This window comes from Schistocerca americana, chromosome 4 (genome assembly GCF_021461395.2).
Source record: "Schistocerca americana isolate TAMUIC-IGC-003095 chromosome 4, iqSchAmer2.1, whole genome shotgun sequence".
NCBI classification, from domain to species: domain Eukaryota; kingdom Metazoa; phylum Arthropoda; class Insecta; order Orthoptera; family Acrididae; genus Schistocerca; species Schistocerca americana.
The window spans coordinates 313,980,584-313,988,535 of NC_060122.1; the positions used below are offsets into that span (position 1 = coordinate 313,980,584).

The window sequence follows — 7,952 nt, forward strand, 5'->3', positions numbered from 1 at the left end:
ATCATAATGAAATGCACCTTAATTGTTCTCTGTTCCTTGTGTTGTGAGGATGAATAGTCTCATTGGCCTCCAGTTTTATGGGATGTCATGGTGCAGTCACAATGGTACTGAATAAGTACAGTTATGGAGTGTCAAAATATGAAGATCTTTGAAACAAAATCAACAAGATTCTTTTTGCTTCTTTTTCAATATAATTCAAATTGCTTTAATTCCTGTAATGGGCAAGTTCCCTCACACTGTGATTCTATATTACATATATCGTTCAAAAACTTCAAGATAGATATGCAGAAGAGGTCTTAATGTGCCAAGTATTTCATTACAAATATCACTGTGCTTAGCTTACTGGAAACAGTATTTATCTGCTGCTTTCAATTTAGCTCACTGTCTACTGCTGCTATACCTAAAAACTTAAACAAGTTACTTCTTCCATGTCTTTTTCACCTGATAAACATCCATGTGATATTTTTTTTGTTTATTGTTGAAAACCATGAACATAGTCTTTTTAGATTAAGAATTAACTCATTTTCCATGAGCCATTATACTGTGATATTGACTGCTATGTTTTTCTCATGCTTCAAAATTGTTGGAAAAACTTAGCACAGTGGTATCATCCACACAAAGTATGTAATTTTCATTTTCATATGTTTGTACATTATTTAAAAATAATTTGAAGAAGATAGGTCCCACTACAGAGTCTTGAGGTACACCATAGTTAATGCTTCTAACTCCTGATCTGTATTAGTTGTTATTGATATAGTGTGTCATCCAGTCTGCTGCTTGTCAAAAAATACAGTACCCTCTTTACTGGGACTGCACAATTAATTGTATCAAACACCTCTAGGCACTACCATTCTGTTATCCAAGGCCTGTACAATAAATTCTGTTGATGATTCAATTGCTGTCTCTTTTTTATCCATTTCTAGTATTGCTGTGCTGGAGTTGCTGTATTATGCTTTTCCAGGTAAGCAGTTAGTCTGTAGAGCTTGAGCATTTCTGATATTTTAGAGAAGGCTGATACTAATGATTCTGCTCTGTAATTGTGTGGGTCATCATCCTTTCCATTTTTGTTTTCAGTCACTATATTAATTAATATAAGTCGATCAGGAAATACTCCTCCTTGGAATGAGCAGTAATGGTACTAATTATTTGTACTTTTTATAAACTTTGTGATTTCCACTTTAAATACTGGTTTCAGGAACAGTGAGTGGCTCTGTTTATCTGTCACTGTGGTCTGGTGACTTCTTGGTTATCATATTCATGCTTTAGGTTTTGTACTGTATCTACGTACTTATTATTCAGGATGTTGGCAATTTTGTTTTATCTGCAATGATTTTGTTACTCATTTTCATATTTTCTACTTAATTCGTTTTCTGTGGGTACTTTTTGTTGCCCCTCTCAGAGTTAATTATATCCAAGGCTGTTTTCATTTTATTTGTTGATTTTGAAATGCTCTCATAATTCATTTGGCTTTTTCTTGTACTATCAACTATCTGTACTTCTGGTGCAGTTTGTAGGCTTCAGTACTTTCTCACTGTTTTGTTATTCGTAAGGTGCCAGTAGGCTTCAAATCTATTATTTCCTTCAAGATCCACTGCTTGTTCTGGAGAATCTTTCTTTTCCTCTTGGTTTTTGGAAATGCCACACTGAAGTATTGAATTAAGGTCTCTTGTAAAGCACTGTTTTTTCATCTGTTCCTTGAAATTGAAGAGTGTCTGCCTACTGTTCTTGTCTCGACATTACTTTAAATATACATGCAGTTTGACACTGGAAGTCTTCACACAAACAGAGATCTCACACAACTTGTAAGCCACATTTACAAGTCTGCGAATAATCCTATTAAATTTTACAACGCGCGCCTGCTCGTGTGACAACAGTAGGCGCGCTTGCCGGAGGATTAAAAAAAACCAGCGGCGCTGACACACACTCCTAACACATATTTTCCATACTTATTTGTTGAGAACAATGAGAAACCGCCGACAATCAATGATCGTTTGCGCTGCCCGCCAGACATGTGCACATGCACAAACAAGCCAAGCGCGCAAGTGAATGTTTCTCTCCACAAGTCCGTGTCGTAAAATATCGCGAAACTGCAGTACACTGACTTAACAAGTTTAACTTCTCGTGGATGCGGTTCCCAGTCATGTACTTTGTTTAAAGACATTATAGTCGCCATTGACTGTAAGAGTTATTTGTTTTCACTATCGCAATTTCGGCATTAAGGCTATAATAATAATAATTATTATTATTTTATTGTCGTTCAGCTGATTACAGCAATAGACAAAGTCAAGAGCATATATTTCTACATAAACTACTATATCGATGTAAATTGGTTGACATAAAATAGGTACACGTTAGAATACAGTATTTTCATCTTCAAAGAATTCATCAATGGTGTAAAACGGATTGTTCACTAGTAGCTTGTATAATTTAGCTTTAAAGATATTTACAGGCAGTTCTTTAAAGTCAGCACTTAGTCTATTAAACATCCTTAGTCCAAGAACTAGGTAAGAGTTATGCGATTTTGATAATCTATGATATGGTACGTCTACAGATGTTCTGTTCCTAGTATTATGGCTATGAATATCACTTCTCAACACAAAATTAGACACATCGTTTCTAATGTACATTAAAACATTGTAGATGAATAAGTTTACTAATGCAATTTAATAAACAGAGGTTTACAATGTTCTGTTTTATCAGAATCCGTTATTATTCTTATTACTTTCTTCTGTAAAAGTAAAATGTCATTTACATGACAGCTACTACCCCACAGTAAAATGCCATAAGAGATGATGCTTTGGAAGAAGGCAAAATATGCTGATCTCACATAGTCATTGGGAACATGTCTTTTTAAATTTCTAATTAGTTGATAATGGTCATAAAGCCGAAACTGCATTAGTGCAAATAAATAATTTTTACAGTAAACGGCGACCATGATGTCTTTTAAAAAATTACTTGTATGTCATTGATATTCGTTAAGATTTTTTAACTCTTAGTTTTCTTTGTATCGGCCAACTTATCGTCAACAGACTGTATGTGCCCCGGAAAATAATTCGATTTGGCTCAACTACCCGGGATTTTCGAAGTCTTTGTCCGGGGTCGGCAATACAGGCCTAGAAAAAAGCTTTTGAATACGTATCTACAACTACGATTATCTATGTAGCATCAGTTTACACGAAGTGTTGGATACATTTAAGTTTGTGGTAGCAGTTTTCAACCTGAAATTAAAAGAGAAAAGGATAACTGAATGCAACAATGAAAAGTAACAATAGCCGCTATTACTTTCTGCCATCTACACGTTTTAATTCCGAAAGGTTTCAGATGACTGTATCTTATATGCGGAACAAATGCTGGCAACAGCGAATCTAGACCTCGATGTATGCTACAGTATGTTGCCAGAAACGAGATCGTTTTTCCCTGCAGAGTTTTCCACGATGTCGCCTCTAAACGTAGAATATTTACGTTTTGTCCAGAAGTATTCAATATACGATTATCAGATTGGACAAACAAGTCCTTGCTTTAAGATAATTTTCTTTAATGAATGCGCGCATGATACGTTGTCATTTACGATTATTTGACTTATAATATACTGCCCGTCGGCTTTGACTACTGACACGGAATATACGACAGATGACGTAAATAACGTCGTTCGCTTGGCGGTTAAATCAGATCGTAAAACATGGCTTACCACTGTAATGGAGGGGGGCATTATACACAGTGCGAAACTAAAATGAAAAAAAAAAAACAAATATAAAGAAGTCGAAGCTAGTATCGAAAAATACACTTTAGCCATGTAGGTCAAGTGGAGATTGCACACACCGAAGTTCAGCTACATGTCACACAAATCGCGTAGTCCGTTATCATATTCCCAACAATCAGGTTGGGTATGACATTACACACAAACACTATTATGGAAATAAGAATTACAGAAACAGCATACTCCGCAGTACTTACCAATAGCAGATAGAGTTTCCACATAGCGTTGCGTGCAATAAATCATGCCTAAATATGAAGCTATTTAAACAAGAAATTTCCTGCTTCACCAAGACTAAAAACCAAACAGAAATCACCAAAGAAAAGTGTGCGTTCTGTTGAAAAGTATTTTAGAAATCTGGCCTCCATATTTCGCAGTTTAAAGGATTAATAGTTGTTGGAACTCCCGCTAATACAGAGCTTACACAGCCGAGATTAAAAAAAAATCATCTTTATCTAAACCTAACAGAATAATGCTATAAGGAAATCCAATTCGAAATATGCACCAAGAAGTGACATCACAGAAGCCATTAACATTACGTCATTGATCAAAAGACTCCTCGTACCTGCATTTACTTTGGCATTCGCTGCAAATACATAGCACTTTTCTGTCTGTTTATCATTCCAACGTGCACTAAAGGAAAGCAAATGAGAACTGAGGGATTTTACACGGTGGTCAGAAACAACCTGAGAAGCTTGTTAAGGGCGTTACAGGGTAACTAGCGCTGAGGAATATTTGTTAAGAAAAAATTCGATACGTCGCGTCATTCCCGAGTTAATTAGCATTGAAGTTAGCTAATCACGCCGTTTCGCGTGCAGATTCAAGCGGCCCGCCAGGGACGGTGATGTTCTTTGGTTTCCTAAAATCGAACAAGAGACCGATACAAAAACTGGCGAGAGATGGTAGTAAGAATCAAAGGCTGTGCAGTCTCGTGCGCTATCATCAACGATATGAGAACAGCTGACACTAATTGTATCTGACGGGTCGCTTGAATTTGCGAGTGCGACCATCTGATTGCCTAAGTTCAATGCTAATCAATTCGGATATGGCGTGACGTATCAATTTTTTTTCTTAACTGTTATTTCTCAAGATATCGTACCTTGCGACACCAAACTCTTCATACTGTTACTGACCACCCTGTATATCGTAGCAAGGGGAGCTATTGTTTAGCAGATATGTGCTGACACTTGTATTGTTTAGCTACCGACATGTAGACATGTATTTCGCGTTCACCCAAGGTGACTTTTTTTACTACTGAACAGATCTGCTACTAATAGAAAACTTTCCTATAATAAATAAAAGGCACCGTTATGATACAGAAATGACTGATGTAAACAAAGACATCTACGAATGTCTATATTGAGAAATAAATCTGTTGATGTTTACAAACCTCATGATGATACGTGTTTTGATTTGCTTTTCTGGGTAATGAAAGAGTATTTGATAATATAACTAGAAAATTTTGATTAGCTGTCCGAAAAAGGAGCTACGCCATTCGGGTCGAGCTCATACTGCTGATTTTCAGTTGTTTAACAGTCGACAGTGCCCTCAGAAAAGCTATCTCAGATAATCCATTTGTCCTTGGCTTCACAGAATATAAAATAAATATAACTACTAGCATACTGAAATTGACGTTAGCACAATTGAAAATGTTCAGAAATAAATTACTCCCTGTCATGGATTTTTGCGTGATCTAGTTTCCATTGTGCTTTCATCTTGCTCTGTATCATTGTTTGGAATCTTTCCAACGCCTTTCTGTATGGAAGAACTTGGATAGGGGTCATCTTAGCTGGAAACATTTATTTTAAATATCATCTTAAGTGATCTGCCTTCGCGGGCGAGACTGCTAAAGGACGCCCGTCTAGTGATTCTTGACTAGGAGGTAGCTGACTAGAATCCGGCTGGTGTCACATGTTTTGCTCATTAGTGTTTGGCTGTGAAGGGAAGGAGATGTGGTGGCTTTCAATTACTGACCAACAGATTTTCTGCCAATGTCCTGGGCTAAATTCCAATGCTCTTCGCAGCGCCTCATGTAGTGAGGGCATGTATCACTGTTGATGGTGATCAGCCCATAGGAAGAGTACATTAAAGCTTGGTGATCAGCGTCATGCCATTCAAGAGGAGTAAGCTATTTGCCGGCACCAGGTTTCATCACTCTCTCCTTTCCCTTCATCCATAATAACACTATCAAGACACCAGATTCCACCAACACTCATTAGAGTAACAAATGCGGCGCAGAGAGACATTTGAAACTTCATAACAGGTCAGAAGAAGGAAAAGGAAAGCCACCTTCACTAGGACCTTGCCATGGTGGCAACACATAACTCTGCCCCCAAAGATCCCCACAAGGCTGCCTTGAGAGGTGCACAAATGCACCCAAGAGCAACATCTGTAGTCAAAGTGTGTCATAATTAAGTTAGATCCATGAAAGATGGCGGTTTTTGCAGGTCAAGGAATGGACGGGTAGTGCATTGCTGAAGGTTCCAAGCGACAGTTGCAGTATGTGCATACACATGCTTTACGGTTAATGTAAGCTTTTATCCTGCAAATTATATCTCTCACTTGCTTGTGTAGAATTTGTCGCTTACCACCACCATCAGCCATGACAACTTGCAAGAAATGGAATAAAAATTCGCCAACCATCTTGGGACAATCAGTGTCTTCACTTGCCACTGACAATGGCTATTGATGCCTGGCAAGGATACGTGTCGTAAGTGGCCTTCAGCCAACTCAATGTAGCTGACGTCACACTTGCCTTTCCTGGCCAGCTGCTGTTCTGGAAAATTCCCACTTGCAGTGGCTCCTGCACTGGCTGTACCACGATGCTGCAGCAATGAGTGACGGTGACGCGTGTTTTTGAAATACCAACTCCTCATTGGGAATGCTCTCTCTCTTTCCACTCACCACTGTTCTTCGCCATCTGTTGAACAATGATGACAGTTGACATGTAGCTTCTAACAACCACCACTTGCAAGGTAGGTTAGAAATCAGATTAATAATGTTGCTCATGCAGCATATGTTCACTTTATTGGGCTACAACAAAGTTATTGACTGTGGATGGTATCATCAGAATGGAAATAATGAAGTCACTGTAAAAAAAGTCATTAATTTTGGCACTTATCTTGAATGGGTTCCCACGTAGATTTCATCGAACTTGTTATGGCTCATCTTGTTGATTCTACAGTGATTCCAGAAATAATTTTTGACTTGGTGTTCACAATCCACATTTTTATTAAACTTCTTGTAAATTCACATATAGTTCTTCTTAATTACCACATCATCAAGAAAACAGTTTTGTATCAATCTTCATATATTTAATTTCCGCTTTAACCAAACACAAGACTTGACTGTTCTTTAATAAAGCGAAGTAACAACTTAACTTCTGCAAACTGAAACAAAGACTGCTCTGTGCACATTCGCGCCATAACAGTTACAAGTAAGTCAAATATTACGACAGTCTCACAGAAATGAATACACACAAGAACCATATCACTGTAATATATCGATACATCGGAGTACCTATACATTAATAAAACCAAATTTGAATATTGTGACAAAAATACGTCTGTTACTTCGCAGAAAAGTAGTACGATATTACTGGTATCGAGAACTGGGGTTAGAGTGCTGTAATGGTCACGTAAATAAAGAACCATTACAAGCCGTATAGTACGATGATCTTGGCCTGCTGTTCAGGTATGCCCTGGTCATGCTGGTGTCCTGTGGAAGGATGATAGGGAAGACCCCTGGGTCAACCCATCTGTGACAGCAGCAGACTATGGTGTTGAACTCTGCAACTGGTGATAATGGTGAGGTAGCCATCCCAACCAGCAGTGGCTGTCATTGCTCAGTAGCATGCAGGAGTTCTACAAAAGACTTGTGCCAGACATCACTTTCCTATAACCAAAATAATTGAGTGTGAATTTTATGTATGCTATCAAACCGCCTGACCGACAACCTTACAAGCTAAAATGCTGGCGTATTTTTGGAGCGAAGTAGTGGCAAATGTATACCTGACGTTACTTGTCATGACCAAATAGGCCTTGCTATTACAAAGGTTCAGCATTTGCCACTCTGTTGTTATTGCTTAACGAGATTGTGATAGCATAGCCCTGGCTTGGAATAGGTCTTATCACACGTTGTTGCATTAGCAATTGTACACTACTGGCCATTAAAATTGCTACACCACGAAGATGACGTG

The 7,952-nt window shown here is 38.1% G+C and overlaps 1 long non-coding RNA gene across 1 annotated transcript in view; it reads right to left on the reverse strand.

Annotated features, from left to right (window-relative positions):
* The window catches only part of LOC124612579, a 30,482-nt gene extending 24,065 nt beyond the window's left edge, over positions 1 to 6,417 (reverse strand). Inside the window, exon 1 of the long non-coding RNA XR_006979548.1 lies at positions 6,343 to 6,417. This is a non-coding gene — a long non-coding RNA (uncharacterized LOC124612579). The remainder of the gene's footprint in view (positions 1 to 6,342) is intronic.
* Between the last annotated feature and the right edge of the window lie 1,535 nt (positions 6,418 to 7,952).